The sequence below is a fragment of the Ammospiza caudacuta genome, chromosome 4 (assembly GCF_027887145.1).
Source record: "Ammospiza caudacuta isolate bAmmCau1 chromosome 4, bAmmCau1.pri, whole genome shotgun sequence".
Classification (NCBI taxonomy): domain Eukaryota; kingdom Metazoa; phylum Chordata; class Aves; order Passeriformes; family Passerellidae; genus Ammospiza; species Ammospiza caudacuta.
The window spans coordinates 63,534,827-63,558,022 of NC_080596.1; the positions used below are offsets into that span (position 1 = coordinate 63,534,827).

The following is a 23,196-nucleotide window of genomic DNA, read 5'->3' on the forward strand; positions in this document are numbered from 1 at the left end:
AACAAAAGAATTATTCAAAATAAAAACAACATCCTCAAATTTTCCGCAGCTCTGAGCTGTGTTTAGCTCTGCAGATGCAGGGTGTCTGCAATCATGCCACACACCTCAGGCTGTTGCTGTAAAACCTGAGCTTTCACCTCTACACAACACTTCTCTAGTTTTGATTTATTTATTTTGAACATAAAATAGCCTGTCAGTTGCAAAAATTAAGGGTATTGGAACACTGCTTTCACAACATTAATAAAAAACCCTTCAAGGATCTATAGAGGATGTATTTGGAGTGTACTTCTTTATAGGTTTTAACTGAATGGCTTTTATATGTGGTCATTAATTCCACCACTATTTTAAGCTAAGTGCTAAAATAGTTACATGCTCACAAATGCTACATTTTTCATCATTGTCTCAGAAAAATATCATACTTTTTTGGAGCTTCAGAAAACCCCATCAACAGACCAAAACAAAGAAAGAAAGAAACTGGTATAGATCTGAACATAATTACAGTGCAGGCTGAGAGCTGTGAGAGTTGTGTCACCCATATGGTGATCCTGGAGACCCCTCAGCAGTGCAGGGTGGCTCAACCCAGGGAGAATTGTTGTCCTGCTGTCCCAAACTGTTCCCTGGATGCTCCAGGCTGTTAGATGACTGCTAAGCCCATCAGGTCATGCGCTCAGCCCCCCTCACTTCCCTGCTCTCTTCCCAGGGGTGGTAGGACATCACACCAGCCCTTCCCCAGCAGCCCAGCAGTGAAGGGGCCATGGGAGGAGTGATGGGGAGCAGACTGACCCTGCAGGTGGAACTTCTTCCCTCTGTTGCTCATTTGTAACATAATGGAGTAGAGGATAGCAGCACTGTGCTCCCACAGGAGATGTCCTGAGGAAAAACAGATGAATGGCCAAAGTGCTTGGGTACTGTGATGGGCACAGCAGCACCCAGCTCCCCAGCCTGACTGTGGCTGCTTTAATCCTGCACACCAGTGGAAACAAGTCTCTTCTGCATCTGTTTCCTGTCTCCTTCCTCTGCAGCCCAATCCCAGCTTCCCTCCCCAAGCCTTTGTGTCCCCACTCCTTGTGCCTGCCCATGAGCTAGGTCTGTATGGAAAAAACCTCAGCAGCCCCAAATTCACTCCATTTATAATGTGAAGAAAGTGCTGCTTTACTACACTAGCATTTTTTAGTTTAAAAATGGCATTTCAGTTATTGCAAATGGTCAGTAAACTGACAATCACGTTGTTTTTTCTGTCTTACTACTTTCATCCCAAAAGGCAGATAACATTCTTGTTCTGCATTTAACGATTTAATTTTTAAATTATGTGTCCTGAGGTCAAATTGTTGTGCTTTTTTCCAGTAATTAGCTATAATAGCTGAAATTCCACTTCCAAAAAAAGTTAACTATTGAATTTTCTATATTATGTTAATAATTCAAATTTTTTGTAAGAAGAAACTGCAACAGAGTTCTGGGAGCTTGATATTGCTGAAGTAAAATGTGTATTTGATCCCGCTCAGGAGATTTTCAAGTTCTGGCAGGTGATTGAAAAGGTACTGGATTCCCACAATTGTAGATCCAAAAAGAAATAGTGAAACAGTCAAAAGCTCAAAGTGAAACATTTTAAAATAAATGTGAAATGTTAGGACCATTCTTGGAGTGAAACAACAAGCCAAATTATAGTTGCTGCCTTAGCAGCAGGACAGAGGTGTGTCATGCAGCTGGTATTGGAAATATCACAGGAGATAAGCATCTCAGATCCCTGCAGGAAAAAAAAGAAAAAAAAAGGAGATTTTAACAAAATGAGAGAGGAATGAATTCCTTTGAATTCAAGGGTTTTGAAACACAAATAAACAAACAACCCCCCAAACACAAAATAAACAAAGCAAAGAAACCAAACAACAAAACAAAAACCACACACATATGACCCTGGCTTTCTTCTTACCTCTTTTATAAAAACGGCATCATCTAGATGATGCTGTATAAAATTTCCGAGTTCCACACTTCAAATCTGGCCCTGTGAATCTCCAGATAAAACCACAATCAAATTCCTAGGCAGATGCCCAAAAGACAAAGATCTTGTCCTTTTACCCCCATTCAAGGCACCATGATACAGCCAGCATCCAAGGCATGCTCAGAACCATCCTCAGCAGTGTTGCTAGACCTGCTCTTTGTCTTTTTTCTTAGTCAAAGCTCATTCTGTTGTCATATCCATTTCCATAATGAGGAATTTATTTACCAGACTAGTTTGCAATATTAAGGACTGTGGATGGATGTACTTTCCTGTTTCTTACTGCATGAGAAGGTTCAGTGCCTGGGTTTAGCTCTGCTGCCTTCCCTGCACATTAAATCCTTTTTAAGATGTCTCTTTTCCTTCCTCTACAATTTTGACTTGCTTCCTTCTCCCAGCCCAGCTGATGCCTCTTGATCCTGGCAGGCATTTGTGAGCTCCCTGGTCCTTTCTTTCTCCTTTGCACTGCCCCAGGGGCTGCAGGCTTCCCACCAGAAGGGCACATTAATGTTCTTTCCTCACTCTGACCTGAGGCACTCCCCAAGGCCTGTAAGTGTAGAGGATATTGCCAACAGCAGCAGACTCTGAAATGCCAGTTTGCTTTGCTCATCTCACTTTTGTCCTGGCATAAAGCAGGGTTCAGATCAGAGCTCTACATTTCTTTTGGGGTTGTTGGTTTCTTTCTCAGTTTGTTGCTAGGTCTGGATTCTCATTTAGAGGCTGCAACAATTCTTTTTAAACCTCTGTGAAAGAGCTTCTCTGATTTTGGGAACAGCTGGGTTCAATGGTTCAGAGTGGAAATCCAGACGTAAATCATCATTTTTATGTTATCTTATCTTGTGTTATTTACAGACCAGGTCTGCTACTCAGCCGTGAAAGTGGAAGATTGTGTTGGTGCATCAAGGTGGTTTGGCTGCCAACTGCAGAAAACAAAGGACCCCATGCCAACTGGTTTACTGGAGTCATTGCTTTTCATGATCTTCAGTGCAGTTAGAATTGACGTTTCCTCTGCTGTAGAATCACAGCCCACCAAAATCACTTGCTGTGGGCTCTGCAGCCTCTCCAGCAAGGGCACGACATGCACAGACGGAGTGAAGGCAGCACTGCACTCAGAGTTCAGCTGGCCAAGACATGGGCACAACTGGTGAGAGAAATATTTGACAGCCAAGATCCCTTTTGGAACAGGAGATCTAAGAGCTCAGACTCCTTTTGCCATGGAGGGAAGGATCTGGGTCTTCTCCTTCACAGCCAGCCATTGCCTTCCCACACAGTGGGTCTGCAGCCTTACCCTGACACCCTGCATCCTTCCCCCCCACAGCAAACCCTCCTACCACCTGTGTGGACAGTCTGGTTTTGGAGAGATATTTCCCATATTCACTCAAGTTTACTAAAAAATTTGATGTTTTCCAAAATTTGATTAATTGTAGGTGAGGAGGGTTCATTCTTTTATTTTATATGAAAGATCTCTAAGCTTTAAGTTATACCCCTAATAAAAGCTGCTTGCCTCTTTTTTTGGTGGAGTTGGCTTGGAGTTTTGGTCCTTCCAAATGCACAGAAGTTATTCTGAGAAACTGTAATGCTAAGCTTGTTTTAGGGCAGACCAGCTCCGTCCAGAAAAAAACCCTCCAAATCTTTCTTAGACAGAAACAAATGATTTGAATATTGGGGTGAATACTGAAGGCAGCCCTCTGTAACATGCTGCTCAGAGTGCCCTAAGGGATGTGTTAAACCAAGAAAGGCACATTGTGTCTGACCTGATGTAATTCAGTGCCTTTGCAGAAGGGTCACCTTGAGCAGGTTAGGTGGGTGAAACAACAGTACCAAAATCCCTGCTGATGAAGGAGGAGCTTTTAGCAGAGCTTGGTAACCAAGCAATTATTGTTTAGCATCACCAGCCTGAGGCTGCTCAAGCTGGCAGTGAAACACACTGGAGGCAAACTGCGAAAGAGGAACACCAAGAACGGAGGCGATGGGGGCTGGCCGGCGGTCCCAGGGACAGAGAGCCACGATGGCATTTTCACAAGTGCCACCAGAGGGCAACAAGAGGCAGAAAACGAGAGAACCTCGGGCTCTCTGGGGCTGGGCAGCTCTCGCCTCCGGGCATGGAATGTCCTTTGACTTGTCCTGGAGAAAAAATGTTCCTGTGATTTCCCTGCAAGGGAATGCGGGAGGATTTTACACCTCAGCCCTTGGTAAAGGTTTCTGTGTGTCCGGGCAGAGCCCCCCGGCCCCGCGCTGTGCCCGCAGCTCAGCATCCCTAAGGACGGAGCACGTTCCTAAACCCGGCTCCTCCGGGGCAACAACACACGGGCTGCAACGAGCGCAACCAGTTTTCCGCTGGTTTCGTTTCTTTCTTTCTTTATTTTGTTTTCTAATGGGGTTGGGTTTGATTCATTCCTAGGAAAAGTTGGTTGGATGGCTGATGTGGGGAGTGAGGCTGCAGAGGGAACCAGACTCAACCTCAGGCACACAGGGCTGATGTGTCTGTGGAGCAGTGGCGCTGTGAGGATTTTCCACGTCAGGAAGGAGGCCATCACCTGCTCACGTCCCTGCATCCTCCTCATCTTCACATCCCCGCACTGCCCTGCCTGAGCGCAGCAGCCCTTCCCTTCCCTTCCCTTCCCTTCCCTTCCCTTCCCTTCCCTTCCCTTCCCTTCCCTTCCCTTCCCTTCCCTTCCCTTCCCTTCCCTTCCCTTCCCTTCCCTTCCCTTCCCTTCCCTTCCCTTCCCTTCCCTTCCCTTCCCTTCCCTTCCCTTCCCTTCCCTTCCCTTCCCTTCCCTTCCCTTCCCTTCCTTTCCCTTCTCCAGAGGGATTTTTCCCCCGTTGCTCAGCAGCAGACACTGCCCTCAATGAGGGACTTGGGAGCAGCGATTCGATCATTTCTCACCATGCAATCCAACTGTGAACATAGCAAGTGTTGCTTTGACATCACCCTTTTTTTTTCCTCTCTTCCTAAAAGTTTAAAAGTTGCAAATAAACCAAGAGACTGATTTTCTGGAGAACAGCTAAGAGGACTATTCTATTTCCTATGCCTTTTCTTTGAGGAGGAGGAAGGAAAACAAATAACTTACTCTTTAAATAAAATAATTTAGAAGCAGCAGATGTGAATTTGTGAACTCATACAGAGATTTTCTTTCAATTATGGGGCGACTGGGATCTGGAGCCTCCCCCCTCACTGGGGAGTGTCCTCACCCTCTCAATGATAAAATAATCTCGTTACCTAGTCTGTAAAGCTGAGCTTATGTCAGCAAGACTCAGAGGATCCACCCAAGAATATTATCACAGCTGAACATCAGGATATTTTCCTGGAGGGAGGGACAAATTCAGATATTCTGAAGCAGAGGAACGAGTTGTCTCCCACACTTCATGACAGTCACTTTTTTTTGTTTCATTGCTTTCAATATCAGTATTCAAAAATTAATATTTCTCTCCAACTCAAAGCAGCTCTTCCATTCTCCTCCATTTTTAATTTTGCTTTTGCTTTAAAAAAAAAAAAAAAAAAAAGAAAGAAAAGAGAAAAGCAAATGAAGTATTTGGAAGCAGCTTAGCCAAATTTTTCTCTCAATTGGCAGATAAATCAAAACAATCCATGAGCTGAAAAACCATTATCTAGACTTTTTAACCCCATACTGAAAGGTGTCAAACAACAATGTTTGAAAATAGCAGATTCTTTGTTTGTGAGTAAAAACCATACACACACAAATTCTAGCACAGAGGTGGAAAGAGTAGTTTAGCTTATGTAGAAAATAGAGGGAAGTGGGCAGAAAGAGAATTAGCTCTTTGTGTATGTGGTGGCATACAAGTGGAATGCTGAAGCCATGCTCCCTTTCTATGGAATGAGTATAGAGTTCCTTGGTGCACTGAGGTCTTGTGCTATGTTGGAGGGGAAAAAAAATAGTAATTTTAACCAAGAACTTGTGGGAAAAGAAATTACCTCTTTTCTTTCAAGTGCTGTTCAAACCCATTTGATATCTCAACCCATCTTAAAGTTACTGCTTCTCCTTGCACTGAACTGGCACCAGGAGGGGACCTGGGGATGGGAGCAGCATGATGGCCTCTGGCCCTGGTGCCACTTGCTGTGGTGCCAGGTCTGGATGGCTGAGCAAGTCCAGGGAAGTGCACACCTGGGCACAGTGGGGTGCCCTCCTCCCTCCCTCCCTGCTCACTGTCCCTGATGCCAGTGGGATTCTCCCTGCTGGCTTCACCAGCACCTTGACATGGGCAGGGTAACATCCTATCCAGGTGGGGGTTGCTGTTTATAAGATCTGCTAAAAATAACAAAAATGCCCTATAGAAGTGGTTCCAGTTTTCAGGTGTTCCATTCTCACTGGAAGGACAGGCTTTTAGCGGCAGAGAGGGCATCAAAGAATGATCATTAAAGCCACAGTTGCTCTCTCTGCACTGGGGCCATTTGGGAGCCAAAGGAATTGTGTCTCTCAAAGATGAGCCTGTTATGTGTGAGTCCATGCAGGTCCTTCTGTGCTAGCAGAGCAACCCTTAATGAGCCCTTTTAAATGCCACAAAGAGGCACAAAGACACATTAGTGCAAAAAGAGATCAAGCCCATGATTTCTTAGCAATTCCTAATGATGTAATTCTTTTGCTTTGCAGCTCTAATACTCCTGGGTTGTTTGGCTGGAGTCACTTAGGAAACTTCAAGAAACTTTGGAAAACAGTACTGCGGAAATTGGAGGTTTCTTTCATATCTGTGGGGATAATGTATTCACAGCAAAATTAATTGCTCTGGAGTTAAAATCATGTCCAGAAAATCATGTCCAGAAAATATCAGAGGTGGAGAATGAGGACATTTTGGAACAAGAGAAAAAAGATATTTGGAAACATTTAAAATAGAAACCCTTTAGAAAACAGGTCACCTGGGACACAGAAAGGATATCCTCATTTTTCATCATTAGAAAGAAACAAGGCTGTAATTAAAAACACATTCCAGAATACTGATCTGTTTATTCACTATAGATGGTCTGAATTAGCAATGGGTTAGGAAACACAGACACATAAGGATAAAAAAATAAGGGTACATAAGACTGGGTTTTTCCTTTTAGACTTCCATATCCAAGCGCAGACGAGTTTTTAATCTAATGATGCGTGTTCTTCTCTTTGCTGGAGTGAGGTAGTTTAACAGCTCCCAGCCTTAGATGGGAACAGGGCATGGCTGTGATGGCCTTTGCAGCTTTCTGGCCTTGCTACCACTCCAACTTCTGCTGCGTTCCATGATTTTCCAAATTCCTTGCTGCTCTTCATATTACATTTGTACCTTCATTTCCAAGTGGTGAGGGCTGAGCTGGGGGCTGGGTAGGGACAGAGGGGGAGGTCCCAGCCTCTGGCAGTGTCCCTTCCTGGGCAGTGAATCTGCAGAGCCTCTTGTTCCTGGCAGCAGCAAGGAAAGCGTTAGCACTCCTCTGCTCCCCTTTGCTCCTTTTTCCATAAAAACCATTTGACCACACCCATGGATTGTTGGGACTCTGGCTGGAGATACATCACTCCACCAGCCAGTTTTGGGCTGCCCCTCACTGCTGCTTCAGCACCTTACCTCCATGTGCAACCATGCCTTGCTTTACCCAAGCACCAAGCTTTGCTGTGAGAGCAGTGGGGTAGGAAGGAGCAGAGTTTCCAAGACTTTTCTCCCAGTTCAGTGCTCCAGCAGCCAGGCTGGGCAGCCTCCATCTCTCCCACTGAGAGGGATGCTGAGCCACAGAGCCATGGGAGGTGGCTCTAAGATTGATGTATCTTCTGCTTGAGGCACTCCAATAAAAGCCTAGAATGGAGCCTGGTAGATTCTAGTCTCTGTTTCTTTAATTCAATGAAATATATCCTTCAAACCTAAATCAAGCCCCATTACCCAGGGAAGTTTGTGCTCTCCCTGTCTCAGCAAGTGGTTGCAGTATCACTGTCTCCAGCAACATTCCTGAAAATTGGACCTGAACTGGACTGAAACATGAACTGCAATATCTTGTACAACCCAGCATAGACAGGCCACTGTTAGTTTCTCAGCCTGCAGAGAAGAGGGTGGTGATGCCAGAGGGTGGCAACATATTCATCCACCCAGGTCTAGCCTGCTGCCTGATATGGGTGGGCCCACCCCTACAGCATCCTGCTGCAGGGATCACTCCATCACTCCATCCCTGCTCTGTCACAGCCCATTCACCACCTCTGATGCACTCTGAGTCCTCCAGTGACTCTTTCAGCTTGCTAATTAGGCAGGCAAAATATCTAACTTCGTGCTGGGAGTGCCAGGTTAATGGGCTCCCACCAGCGAGGTGTCCAGCGAGTGGGAGGACCAGCAGCAGGAGCACAGAGCTGAGCAGGACAGGGTGCTGAGGGGCAGACACCCTGTTCTTGGCAGCAGGGATCTGCCAGAGAAGGTCAGTCTGTCTTTTGGATTGTACCCAGAGATGTCAGGTTCCCCATTGCCTGTGTGTTTGAAACCATACATGCTTGGCTCACCATGAGCTGATCCCCAATCTCCTGTTAGTAACAACACTCAATTGCAGGGAGGTAGCAGTAAATCTCCACCATGGCAGCACAGCCTGAGGATTTAAGATAGGCATTAAAACCTTTAGCTGTGCCTGTTGAAGTTGCTAACTTAAATTTCTGGTCTTTCTTCTACATCTCTGAATGCATGATAGACAGATTTTTCTGCTAACCAAAAATAAATGTTCTGGCTTTTTAAGATAAATTGCTCATTCTGGTCACTGCTGCTATGCTACCTCAACAGCTTTAAGTAGTCAAGTTAATTGTGACAGCAGTGATTTGTTTGTTCTGAATCAGAAGTTTCATTACAGAAAGTTACTGGCTATATTTTGTTACCATTAGTGTCAGAGAACTTGTATAAGTCAGGAAATGTGTAGAGCCAGCAGTCTACTCACTTGGAAAGGTATCTGTAGACAATAAAATTTTATGAACAGAAGTTTAATGGCATGGATCTTTCCAGACCTTCCAAAGAGGCTAAACATAAATGATTTTTAATGCTGAATCCTTTTAGTTAAGTATCTGCTGGTAGCACAGGCTGCATCCTTCTCCACTGCTGTACAATGAGGCCATTCTGTACAATGGGGCCATCTGTAATTAATGAACCCTCAACCTTCCTGCATTAGTTTTTTCGAAGCTTTGGAGGAAGGTGTCGATTAAAAATTAAAAGAACCTGCTTTCCATTAAATTAAAGAGTATTTAAAAAAAGAAATGCCACCCTCTGATAGCAGTTTAGCAGCCAGGAGGATCGTCTACCAGGCAGCCAGAGAAGGAACAGCAGAAATGAATATACATGCACATCCATATGTAGTGCTCGGTTTTCTTGAGCAATTGCCATTTTATCCTGGAGTAACCCTTGAATCATTTGCAGGAGGGTGTCAGATAATGCTTTCTTCCAACCCAAGCCAGCTGTATGTGCAGTCAGGGAGAGCCATATGGTGCCTCGTGTGCAAGGCTGATATTTGCTGGGTTCTGAAGATAGCTCTAAGCTCTGTCTCATGGCAGGAGCCCTGAGCTGCACTTGGCAGCTGCCCTTTCTGCCTGGGAGACTCATGGATCAAGGGACACATTGGAAGGGTTGGAAGGCAGGACATTTTCTGAATTATGTAGAAAAGCTGTCCCTCTTCAAGGAGGAGATTTTTTTTCAGTTTTGCCATTCATACAAACCACTCTCAATAGATAAAGTAAATGCGTAATTTTTTAAATGCTTTTGTCTTTCTGATTACACAGTTCATTAATTAAGTACAATTCCTGTCCTTCTTGGAAGTATGCACCCTTTTCTTCTCCAATTTTTTTCCTGTAGTGACTAAGTGTTAGAATTTAATCATGAGTTTTGAGACTGGGTAACTGTGCTGAGACTCATCTAAATGCTGCATTTCTGTCTGGACAGGTCTGCCAACATTTCAGCATAAATTGTTTTGCATGCACACTTAAAAATTCACTTTTTTGTTGTTTCAATTTATTTTACAGTGAGTTTTTTTCACAAATGCTCAAGGCCAATAGAGTTTGGCCTTTCATAAACATATTTTTGAGAGTTTTGAGTGGTTGGTGTTCTCTGCACTTCCTTTACTTTTGAAGGACTCTCCTTGTAAAATATTTCTAGAATAGATGCATCCCTTCACATCCACGGACTTGGCTCCTTTTTTAAATAGCATTTGTCCAGGGGAGTTTCATATGCAGGTGAGCATGAGAGAGTTCAAGTCTACACTTCTTACTGCTCAGGAGGGTGCCTGGCCATCAGGCTATGCCCAAAGGACATTCTCTACGCATCTGTGTCACACCGCAGTGGAGAAGTTGTGGATCCAAGGATCACTGAGTGAATGGAAGCTTTATTTTCTCTTTAGCCCCATGTTCAGTGTCCTTGTTTGAAAAGGCATATCTTCATTCCCACATGTGCTTTGGTAGCCACTCCTAGCACTAGCAAAGTTAGTGTTAAAATAAACATAGCACTGCCCCCTGCATTTGTTTAGGAGTTTGGAGCTGGAAATGTGGGAGATCTGAACAGGTACATGGCACAGCAGAGTGGGCAGGCTCTGGAGAACCTCACCTGATGGCTGTGATCAAATTCCTAACTCTGTATCAGCTTGTGTATTGTGGGGGGATACAGTATGGGTAAATGAAGGTGGTATAGAAAGTAATCTTACCTCCTAAAGAGTTCCAGCTGAGCCAATTATAAAGGATTAGGAGCAGGCTGGATTTTAACAGGCCACAGCTGTAGCCAATAAGCAGAGTGTTATAAAAGAGTGGATTGGTTGGCTGAGGGGAACTGGAGCCAGTGGCTGCTGTGAGGACAAGGCAGAGCCAGTGCCTGGAGGAGATGCCTGCAAGGAACATCAAGGAGGTACGAAACTCTAGCAATGTGGAACCTTTGCAATGTACTGACAATAGAACTCTAGCACTAGAATCACAACAGTTTATCTCTACCTTTTTTCCCTATTCATGTTCCCGGGGGGAAAAAATGGGTTAGAGGAGTAAAAATTATAGGTAAGAGACAAAGAAACTATGGACTTTGGTTTTAGCTGTGTTAAATTAAAGGAATTGGCAAGATAGTTATAAAGTGTAGAGACCAACAGTAGAAGTTAGATCATTATGAGAAACAGGAATATTAACTGCTTTGTACAGGGGTGATGGGATCACATAAGATTATTATTTTCCCCAAAAAGATTTAACAAAGTTTTGTAATATCCTCATAATTTGTCAGCAATTGTGAAGCCTAGGCACCTCAGCCAATTTTTCATATTTCACATAATCATCAATATCTATGGGAAATACAATGAAATATGTCCTGTTCTTAATTGATTCCTTTTGCACCACATTTTTCACACAGACTTGGCTGTTGGCCTTTCTTTGCTAAGTGAGGGTTTCAACAAGTGAAGAAGATGGATGGCCAAACCAATCAACTCCAGAATATGAAAAGGTCAAAGCACTCAGTGAGCACACTGCAGACTGCTTCCAGATAGCCCAAGCATAATGAGTCAGATAAGTTTCTCTTAGAACAAACAAAATAAGGAAACTAGAAGTAGTTCAAGGCAGTAATGTTTTCTTTATGACCACCATGCAGAGCACTGTGGAGTACAAAATAAGATAAAAATCCTTTCCTGATCTATCCTGTTGAAATAGAAGAGAACAAAACTAAATAGTTTGCATTTGCAATGATGAATAGATTTGTGTCAACATTTAAAGTAAATTAAGACTGATGTGTGCAAGCAGAGAGATACTGCTAACTTTTTTGTGTATGGTTACAGCTTCCTTCTTTTATAAGGGTTTTAAATGAGAGGCTTGTAGAAACACAACCTCTGTGTGTGCCCTTAGCTCCTGGGCAATGGGCACAGCTGAGCAAAAGGAGCACAGGAGGCTGCCATGGCCTCTCTTTGTGGTCTCCAATGCCAACTGCTCTACCTTGCAATAACTGAATTGAAGCCCAAGATTTAATGTTTTGGTGGGTAGTGCTGGGGGTTCAGCAGGGCTGTGGGAACTCCACTGGTGTCAGCAGAGCAAGATGAGAATCCCCATAATAGCCTGGCTGCTGGCATCCCAGGGCCAGCAAAACCTGCCTTCTCACCTGGACAAACCCAGTGCACCTGGGAAGGGAAAACTGGTCAGAATGATCAGAGGAAGTATTTAGTTGCCAAATCCTCCCAAATCAGTACGTGTGCTAATTTTTAATGGGTTTCTGTTACTTTCAGGCTTATCTTTAGCTGCTGCTCTACTGCACTTGGCAGCAGAGAAATAAATATGAGCCATTACTGCTGCACTATCTTGAATACCAAGCATGTTTTCATTCCATCTAGCTAACACGAGTAGAAGATAAACTGGCAGCTTATTCCCTCTTTTTGTACCAAAATAAAGGAGAGTGATAGTGGAGACCTCGTGCAGAGGAAGCTGTGGCTCTGGAGGGCACATCTGTACAATCACATATGAGATAAAGACAATAATACTGCTCTGAAAGGGACATGAGTGACAGATGTGTATTTTATTTCTATTTTCATCATGAACAGTTTGTGGGGATTCTGGAGAAATAAAATGTTGGGTATTTAATGAAACATCTCTAACCTTGTGAAGGAGCTTCACCTCAGCCCACGTGAGATCCTAACTCCCACTCAAGTAATGTGGAGGTAGACCTTGTTGTAACTTTGAGGAAGAACCTGTGCCCAGTGATATTACCCTGGCACTTTCTGAGAAACACAGATGTCCAGGTCTGGGAAAAGAAATACTTGGATCTGCATTTGATACAAAAGCCACTCTCTCTGCTTTGGCAAAACAGGCTAACCAACAGAAAATTAACTAGAAGATCTATACAAAGATGCTTTTTGCAGATATTGTCAGCTTACAATAGCCCCCACTCATTTCAGGAGCCTTTTAAATGTCACTGGCTTTCAGTGATGGACTGAGGTGTCAAAACCTTTGCAAGTCTGGGCTCTGGTGTTTAAGACTCCTGCTGGAAAAGTGTGGTTGAAGGCACAAGGGAGGGAGGGAGGTGGGGTGGAAAAACCCTCATGTGGAGGTGTAGGCATGTGAAGTGAAACTCCAACTACCATTTTAATTGCAAATGCGTAGTGGAGGAAATGGAGCTGTAATGCTCTGCCCCATTAAGACTCCAAGCCCTAACATTGGGGTGATCTGACTCACTGGAGGGTGAGAAAGTTAATGTGCTGTACTGCTTGCCACAAACAACATTTGATTTCAAAACAGTAAGTATACCAGAGTTGTTCCAAGCAGATAAGATTTAAACCCAGCATGCTAGCTTTACATTGGTCACTAATGATTGAATGGAGGTGCAGAACAGAGATATCTTTAGGTAGGCAATCTCACTGAGTAAATGAGATTTGGACTGTGTTTTCTAGCAAAATTAGTCTTAGAATAAATTATACTTTTTTGAAAAATTACAGGCCCTGTTGGAAATGCACTTTGCATCTCACGTGTGGTTAACCCATTAGTACCTGGCTGCCTCCCTGAGGTGCACAGCCCCAGCACCCATCTGGGCATGAGCTCTTCCCATGGATCCATCCCCATCCTTCAGGCATTCACTGGATAGCAGCTCCAGATGGGTGAACCAACTGGAAATCATAGAATGGTCTGGCTTGGAAAGGACTTTAAAGGTCATCAAATTCCCTGCCATAGGCAGAGATGCCACCCACTGGACAGGATTGCTCAGACCACATCCAGCCTGGTTTCAACTCCTCCAGGGATGAGGCATCCACAACTTTTCTGGGCAAGCTGTGTCAGTGCCTGAACAACCTTCCAGTAAAGGATTTCTCCTTAATATTACATCTAAACCTCCTCTCTGTCAGTTTAAAGCCATTCTCTCTTGTCTTATCATGACATATCTTGTAGAAAGTCCCTTCCCACTCTCTTGTAGGCCTCTTTATGTACTGGAAGGTGCTATATGTTTCCCTGGACTCTTCTCTTCTACAGGCTGAACAACCTCAGCTCTCTCAGCCTACCTTCATAGTAGAGATGCTCCATCCCTCTGATCAGCTTTGTAGCCTCCTCTGGACTCACTCCAGCAGGTCCATCTCCTTTGTATGCCGTGGGCCCTGGAGCTGGATGCAGAGTTTCAGGTGGGGTTTCACAAAGGCAGAGAGAGGGACAGAATCAGCTCCCTTGACCTGCTGGTCATGCTGATTTCTGGGCTGCAAAGGCCATACTGAGCTTCTCATCAATCCAAAAGCAGCGTCCCTTAAAATGTGCCAGGACTCATCACAAAAGGAGAACCCCTTAAAAGCAGTGCTCCCATCCCTTCCTCTTCCATGGAGCTGTAAAGGCCAGGAAACTCAAACCACACTGAAAGAAACAAACAACAACAATGAAAAATCCCCCAATGCTCACCCATCAAACTAAGCAAAAACTTCCATGTTCTTTGACATCTTATTTCTATGTAATAGTCAAATCTTCTTCTCATTTGGGGCCACTGGACAATGACATATTTTTGTTTACCTGGATGAAGCCAACCTTCTGCATGAGGGGGCAGTTAGGCTTCTGGGTTTTAGCAGCTTTGCGACCTCCTGGAGTGCACTGTGCCATTTATACCTGCTCATTGTCTCAGCACTGGGGCAGGATGAATCCTGAGCCCTCACATCCACATCTTGGCAGCTGAGCTGAGCACTAAATGGATGTGAATGCATTCAGCCATAGCAAAGGAAAATCCCAAATCCCAGCATCAAAGGATACTTCTCTTTCTAATGCCACAACATCGTAATTCCTTCCTGCCAACAAAACAACTTCTTAGGGGTTCACAGATAAAGGATTTTGTTTGATTGTTCGTTCAGATACTTGTGTTGGAAACATCCTTTATATTTATTAAAGCCTGCTGCATCTTAAAACATTTTGTTCAGAGAAGGGACTTAAAGATGTAACCAGGTGTTATGGTTTTGGCCTGGCAAAGCCAGAGCCCCCATGAGTACACCTTCTCCCCAGTGTCTGCTGTGAGATGTGACCAGGAATAAGCAAAGCAGGCTCCAACTTAAACATAAAAAAAAGTTTATTAACTAAACTACACACAAACAATTACTAAACTACACACAAAAGAAAAAAAAAAGAAAACACGAGGAAAATGAAAACCTCACAAAAAACACTCTCCCCCTCCTCCCCCCTAAATTCCCAATACAATACATCCTCCAAAATCACCAGTTCTGGGTCCAACACCACCCTTTAGATTGCTCAAACTTTCAGTTCCTCAAGAGGAGAGGGAGTCCTTCCGTGTGTCGTGGTGGCCTTTTCCGTCCTTGTTCCGGTGCTCTCACCACCGAACAAGAATCAGGGCTGCTTCCAGGGTTGTCTTTTTTAAGGATGCTTTGTCCAGTTCCAGAAAAGCACAGTATCTCACCTTCTCACCTTTGGGACATCTATCCCCCCCATATTTTATATATCCCCTGGGGCCGAGGGGTACCCACACTGAATCTTCTTTGGCTCTGGGACATTTCTCCCCCTGGACTCAGTCTCTGTATCACACGGAAACATGGCTCTGTCCATGGCTACACAAAAGAGTACAGCATAAAATGCCACTCCATCTTCTCCATTCTTTCAACATCTCTCACTCACTCTCTCTCTCTGGTCCAGACCCCCATCACTCGTTCATTTCCTTCGTCCTCCTCCACTCTTATCACTCGTCTACGAAGGGTTAATGTTCTGTAAGGTTTTCATTGTCCAAAAAGGGTTAAAAACTCCTCCAGGCGGCTGGACTCCTGGCTGCACCCCCCCCATCTCCTCAGCCGGGCTGCCTGCTGCCAGCACATGTTTACTGAGTTTCAAGATAACGACACAGGCTGCACTCTCTCTCTCTCTGTCTGTCTCCAAGGGGGGGGAAAGGCTGCCCGATGTCTCTTGGGGCTCCTCCACCCTTCCATCCTCCAAGGCCTCCTCACCCCCATCTCTGTCCAGGCCCAGGCCTACCACATGGCTGCCCCTCTCAGCTCAGCAGCAGCGGCTGGACGGGGGAAGGGAGATCCGACCTCCGTCTCTCGAAGTCCCAAGAGAGCCTCCCCGGCCCGAAGCTCTGCTTTTAACCCCTGTGTGTTCTCGGAGGTGTGTCCAAAACCCCACTGGCTACACCAGGTGCCAATATCAAAATCCAAGCACCCATTGGTTTGACCACAACATCCCAGAATTCCCACTTCTTCCTGGTCAAACCACCACACCAGGAAAAATTATCAGCTGCTTGCCACATGAGAGGATTAAGGACCACAATTTGTCAAGGGTGTGACAGCTCTATTCCTTAGAGCACATGTAATCTCATGCAACTCTTACAAACATTCATGAGGTTTGTCTTCAAGATGCAACAATCTGTTATGCAACAAATGTCCACACACACAGGACCATATGAAGACTTGCACCCACAGGTGAGCTGGGGGCATTTGCTTTCCCATTGAAATTTCCCCAAGATGACTGACTCCTTTTTTCCCAACCCCTCTGTTGGCTGTTCCATTGTACCTGTGAGGACATGAATGCCAAGTTACCATTCCTGGTTCAGCTGCTGCAGCAGGAAGCTCAATCCTACCTCAGCTGTGTCTAAACAAAGCCGAAAGCCAGAAAATCGGTGATCTGGTGAAGAGCTAAAATGTGAAATAGTTTCCAAGAATTGTAACTTTAGAGGGATTAAAAATGAGCCTATCACAACCACCAGTGAACAACCCTATAAAAATAAAATCCTCCAAAAAAATTGAACTGTATTTTCTGTTGAACATTTAATCCTCCAGGGATTGCAGAGCTCTTTGCAACTTCTCCTTCACTCTTAGCTTTGTCTCCTTCCTCTGGTCTGGAAGGTCTGGTAAGCCAATGAAATGGATTCAACTTCTCCTTTTTCAGACTTTTTCTATGTTGGGGCTCACATTCCTTTCCCTCTGACAAAGCTTTAACTGCATCTCCCCCCTTAAGCCTTCTTTTCTATAACCTAAGAGTAGAACTTCCAGCTGGTTCTTCAACTTGGCGTTGTGGACCACAGAAAACTATCCAGGTAGACTTAGTGGGCATAAAATGTTAACATATTAAAATAAATATTTGATTTTAATTATTGATGCTATAAAATTAGTGTGATTAATCTTATGTGCTACTTCACCAATGGCTAGTTAGCCTTAGTCACATTTGTATGAAGCAAGTAAATAAGTGGCATTGAGGAAGATTCCCAGCCCAGATATAGGTATGAATCAGTGGCAAAGCCTAAGTTCTTAATTCCCACCAGAATTCTCCACAGACCATTAGAAAACACTTTTTTTTTTGTTTTTTCCCAATGTGATGGGCAACATCCCTTGCTTCCCCAGAAAGACTCATCATGAAGAGGAAGCACCATCTCATGCTTCCCATGCTTCTCATGATCTTAGAAAGAGATCAACTGAGCGAATGAGGACAGTAATCTTTGGGTAATCTTTAAAACTTATGTTTGATTCCTACAAGGATGCAGGGCCAAGTTTCCAGAGGTGCCAGTACCTAAAAAGACATGCTAAATGCAGGATCACAAAGTGAAAATTAAGATACAAACCAGGAATATTGAAGTGACATGATAGGATGTTATTTCTACTTTCACTATTGCTCACCAGTAACTAAGTTCACCAGCAGATCCATAAAGCAAAATAAAAATAATCTGATAGAAATACTTTGGGGGAAAATTGAGATTTGTAAATTCTTATATTGGAGTTTTTACAGTACCATATGAATTTGTAACAGAGCTTTCTATAACCTGGTTATTGCCATCTAGCACTGAAATGAAAATCCATTAGAAGGAAGAAAAAAAAAGGTTTGGTTTTCCTTAAATCCTTTATCCCAGAACTGGGCAGTATTTTATCCACATTTTTGAATGCACAGGACTCTTTTTTAATTGTCTATTCAAAATATAAAACACTTAATATTTCAGTGCCTGGGAAATTAGAACATTCAAACAAACAAGATCTCTCTTAGCTATGTCACACATGGCATTCCAATGTTGACTTGGTTTTTCACAGAAGATTCATTTCCTCTTTTAGTAGCATAAAACACTTTTGAAAATTTCAGTCTAATGTTTCCATCTTCACTTTCATTAGTCTCACAAGAAAATATGGCTTACAAAACTGAAGTCACTTACTAACAACCACATCAGCCTCAGGCCACCTCAGCATCAGCAGGTCAGTTGGATTTCCAAAGGTGCTGGAAGATTTGGAGCACAGCCTAAGGTGGGCTTTTCAGGACTCTCATTTCTTAAACAAAAGTTTGTCATGGTACCCATGGAGAAACTCAGAGCCTGAAATTCTCCAGATCGCAATATTTTATCATTTGTTTATTAGTTTGTTTGCTTTTAGCTACTCTGCAGAGAAAAGTCATATTTGCAAAAGGGGACCTTTCCCTAAGTTCATAAATGCACACCATGTGTGTCAATCATAACTGGTTGAAATAAATTCCTTGCAAAGAGAAGGAAAGTCAAAATGGGCATAGGCAACTCTCCTCTATGAACAACACTTTACATGCTTCACTATCTCAATTTGAGCAAAGCAGGACAGAGCCATGCCCCGTAAGTGGATGTGTTTGAAAACCATGCCTCTGTCTTTCAAGTCTCTATTACTCAAGTGTCTGCCTCTGCTATTGACAGTGCCTCAGAAGAAAGGAGCATTGCCAGGAGTGTATTTTGAAACTATCCAAAGCACCAAGTTGGAAACTCTTCAAAATCAAGACATTTGTGGTTTTGCTTGGCCGTGACCCTCAGCTTGGTTTCCCAGCCACCCTGTGCTGTGGGCACCCTGCATTGCACTGTAGAGAAAGCCCCTGGACCGGTGCCCCAAGCCTCAAAGCCAAGGACTGGAGACTTGTGGCCAGTGTGGGGACCAGGTTCCTTTGGGAGCTCTGAGCACTTCATGTATTTGAGGCTGTCACTTCCTGCACTTTGAGGCAGATGCTGCTCCTCCCAAATCCCATGCTGAGGGGACTATATGCCAAAAGCAGCTTGGTTTTTCCCTCTTTCCTGTGCTTTTACCAAGAAGGAGACAGCTTAGCCTGTGATGCTGTCCAAAGATGATATAACATTACCTCAGGGAGGCTGTGCCCCCAGTGCTGGTAGGACTCTGTCACACCACATCAGTCTGGAGCACAGGCTTGCTCCTTGCTCCACGGTATAAAACAAGTTCCTTCCAGCAAGAGTTTTACAGCAAGCTCACAGTTGCTTTAAATTAGAAAAGTTGGCAGGTGGCCAAGGAAAGGAGCAGGAGCTTGTTCAGCTGACAGAGAGAGAAAATTCTGTAAGAGCATCAAGCCTTAGATAGGTTTTCAAAAAGTACCTTTTTTGTCATCTCAGCATTTAAATTTCTTTTAAAGGATTTTGAATCACCAAAAATTACCTGCTGGCTTGAATCTACAACTCTTACACTACCCAAACAGAGCACGTTGCTTTCCCTGAAAAATCAGATGTCATCTACTCAGCTGTGAAGGTAAGTTGTAACTGATTCTACTTTCCTGAACTGACTTCTCTGAAATGCATTTGGAGAAAGGAATGCAATAGAAAGATCTTTCAGAAAAATGCATATTTTTTTCTGAGATACATGTAATTCTGTTAGAAATAGACTGTTGTGGTGTCTCGGTGAAATCTGCTTATGTATCTTCTCCTGTAAGAGATGAATAATAAACTTGGACATTTATTGCATATCAGAAAGTTAGCAGACAGATTGTTTAAAAAATCAAGGATGTAATATTCTGGCAAAAAAAAAATTGTTTAAAATGTCTATCTTTCACAGGGTTTAGGGTGATTAAATTACCTAAAACATTTTTAAATTATTCCTCTCTATGTAGCATTAATCTTACATTCCACCAACCCAGACCAGAGATTATTTGGGTTTTTTTGCTCATGAATGATTCCATCGTCATTCCAAATCTTCACTCTAACTGCAGTTGCTATGGTTTCATAGAAACTTATTTTGCAAAGAAAAAAATAAAATCTATAAATACCAAATAAACAGTTTTGCTTCAGACTTGCACTATTGCAAAGTTAAGCTCCTGCATTTATCTTATTAAACTCTCGAAAATATATCCATTTGTTATTTTGCTGCTGTGTTTCTTCTGCTTCGTTGGGTTTTTTCCCAGGTCATTTTACTTTTTGTGTTTCCATGCTACCAGCAGTGTGCTTTGTGTCTAAGAGTAGGCTGGTGAGAGACTGTGTGTTGTTAAATACAGATGAAATGCTGAGTGTAAGTGAATAATCACAACCTTGGGCTGGGTAGGTGAGAGTATCAGTGGATTAGCAGTTTCAAGCTCCCTTTTTTCTGCTGGGTCTCTGGTTACCATTAGCCAGGCAAGGCTGAGGTAAGGCTGCCCAAAACCTGATAGTCACACTGGGGGCTAATTCCTCCATCCCACTCATTTGCAAGGAAATGATGAAGCTTTTCAGGCTGGAGTTTTAGGAAAATATGGGTGTGAGCACAGCATTACCCACAGCCCTTGGAGCTGTACAAGCTGTGGAAATTTAATAACAGGAACCTGCTTCAGAAATCACACAACTGTTGTGTTGTATAGCATGCTGGGTTTGAGAAGCAGAAAATCCCTTCCTGTAGTGCCTGTCCCCTGTTTTGCCTGGCTTAGGACAACTTCAGCTGTGCCACTGGGGCAGATTTACCCTGGTGAGAATGGAGGGCTGTCAATGCCTCCAATGCTGTGTTCCCATGGATCACACTGTAAGAAATGTATTTAAGAGCAGAGGAACACAAAGCAGGGAGGGCAGGGAGAAGAGTGCAGAAAATCAAAACTGGAAGTGAAGGAGCTGATATGCCTGCCCACTGTCATGGAAGAAATGCTAAAATCCTGTTGACTTTGAAGCCCCTGTGTTAAGTTTGCGCCAAATGGGAATCCCATTTTTTGGGGCTTCCATCTTTGCTGATCTTTGGAAAGGTGGAGCTAGGAACATTTCCATCAGGTGTCTCCTGGGAGAGAACTACACAGTGTAGGGACTGGGAAGTGTATTGACTCTCTCAGTGCTTGCCTATTCCTTGTCTTTCCTCCACAATACCCCACCAATCTGGTGAGTAGGTGGGAGTAAAGGTGGTAAAAACTGCTCTGTGTTGCTTATTGATACTGGAGACAGGAGGGTTTCTGAAGCTGAACATCTCAGCCAAAGGGACTGCTTCTGGCTCAGCAGCAATGACAGATAAGGATGCAAACAAAGAAGGTAATATTTTGTTATTTCATGCCCTTCATCATCTCCACTGTTGCACTTATCCATGGCTCAGTCTCAGTGGCAAGGTGAGGAGGTAGATGGAAATCCACATTTCTGAGGGCTGGGTTTGAGTGCCTGCATGAGAAGTTCTGTCCCATTCACATAGCAAACTTATATCCTTATTTCTCTGTGACATGCCCATTCACAACTCTGTCCCATGCACTGGTAAGCTTGATTTTCAGAGTCCTTAAACAGATGCTGTATGAACATTACCTATACTGTTATTGCATGATCAAATAATATTCCTGTTACCAAAGGATCACCTTGCAAATGATGAAACTAAAATTTAAATTCACCAGAAAAATTTAACTTGACAGGGAAGCAAAAATCCTAAGGTTTCAACATTTTACACAAGTAATGGTCATTTAGAAAGTGTTTCTGATTCAGAGACCTTGCTTGTCACAGATACAAGACAGTTAAACTCCATTTTCACTGCTGAACTGGATTCTCTGTTAGCAAAAAGGACAGCAAAGTGATTGCCTTGGCAGAGAAATCTGGAGTCTTTTCAGGCTCATCTTCATGGTCCTACCTTGAATAAAAAGGCTGCAAATGAAATAACCACTGGGCAGATTTGTATTTTGGTTACAGATATAGGGCTGCAACTGTCAGCAAAGGTTATTTATGTCTGCTCCCTTCTCTCTACAGTAGAAGGTGCACAGCACCTCTCTGCATTTTTCTGTTGGGCTGAATCTGAAATCTAGATTACTCTGATTTCCCAAAGCTGAAATAAACAGTTTGTGTTGTTGATAAATTAGGATTCAGCTTTCATTTTCTGAAAAGCAGTGTGAAACTGTTCTTGGTTGTCTGAGACTCACCTGATGCTGGATGCAGAAGGGAAAGCCCAAAGTGATGAAAGCAGAACAGCAAAGCACCTGATTCAAGTCTTCAAAGATACTTTACATTTTCATTAAACCTCCGAGCTGGGATAGGGCTACATGACCGAGGAGTTCACACACTTCTGTGAGGTTTAGCTGTTGGGAAGAACAAAACTGTTTGGTATAAAATTAATTCTTATCACAGAGGATAATGGCGACCACTATTAAAGGGGAAGAATAGGGTATGAGTAATGGGAAAACACATCCTAGCAGTGAGAGATATACAGTTATAAAATAATCCAGAGGGAAAGAAGGGAAAAGTCTCATTGGCTGGGATGTTTCACTTACTCTGGGCAAACCTAGTAGAAACCTGTGGGGAGCAATCATTCCTAGGCTGAGAGATGTGATAGTCCATATGTTGTGCTGGCTTAAATGTATTGGCTCATCTTCAGTCTATCTACTGTATTTGTCTTCCTCATCCATGTGAGTGTCACATCTCTCAGACCCAAATGGGGCCAGATCTCAAAAATTTAATGGAGATGGTTGATTATGTTTGGACACCATCAGGCCACCCATCCTATTTTCAACTCACATTCTCCCCTTCTCTTTTGGAGAGACACCAAACCCAAAATCAGACATCCTGCAAGAAACAGGAACATCTCCTTGGCAGGAGTCCAAGGTTGAAGTTAAGGGAAGGGATAAGGAAGGTTTAAGGAAAGGAACTGTTTGGTTAAGGGAATGGGGGCTTTGGGTGTATTGTAATTCATGCACTTTGTTTTATTTCTCTCTCTCTCTCATTTTTCTTTTTCCCTACATTCTGCAATAGAGATATTTTTCTTTCAGGAAAAAATGAGAGTGGGGAGAGCATTAATAGCTGAGGTGGGACCTGAAATGTAGTTTAAAAAATGTGCAATAAAAACAGGGAGTGACTTGCTATAAAAGCAAGGGGAGCTGGACAGGCAGAGCTGAAGAGATGAGTGTCCAGCCTGCTCACCCCACCTCTTCTCATTGCTGTGGTGGCCTCGTGACTGGAGCCAGGCCAGTGTAGGAGCCCCATCACTGCAGCACAGGAAAAGTGATTTGTGAGCTGCTGAGAGACAGACCTCCCCTGGGTTTTTTACCCCTTGGAAAAAAACAGAGAAACTTGGTTTTCTTCTGGATTTGTCCAGGAAAATGCTCCCTTTTCTTGGAGGGGGACTCTCTTGGTGCTGGAACATACATCTGCTATTCTCACTAGCAGTT

At 43.6% G+C, this 23,196-nt stretch overlaps 1 protein-coding gene and 1 long non-coding RNA gene across 2 annotated transcripts in view; one reads left to right on the forward strand and one right to left on the reverse strand.

Moving 5' to 3' along the window:
* Positions 1 to 6,975: 6,975 nt before the first annotated feature.
* LOC131557180 (uncharacterized) lies at positions 6,976 to 15,962 on the reverse strand. The gene is made up of 3 exons (XR_009274700.1): positions 15,871 to 15,962; positions 13,923 to 14,262; positions 6,976 to 7,377 (listed from the first exon to the last, which is right to left on the reverse strand). It is a non-coding gene; the product is annotated as an uncharacterized LOC131557180 (long non-coding RNA).
* A 3,167-nt stretch (positions 15,963 to 19,129) lies between these two features.
* Positions 19,130 to 23,196, forward strand: part of LOC131556659 (complement C1q tumor necrosis factor-related protein 7) — a 114,631-nt gene continuing 110,564 nt past the window's right edge. The window contains exons 1-2 of the mRNA XM_058803434.1: positions 19,130 to 19,175; positions 19,252 to 19,364. The gene's annotated coding sequence lies outside the window, so the exon portion shown is untranslated. The remainder of the gene's footprint in view (positions 19,176 to 19,251; positions 19,365 to 23,196) is intronic.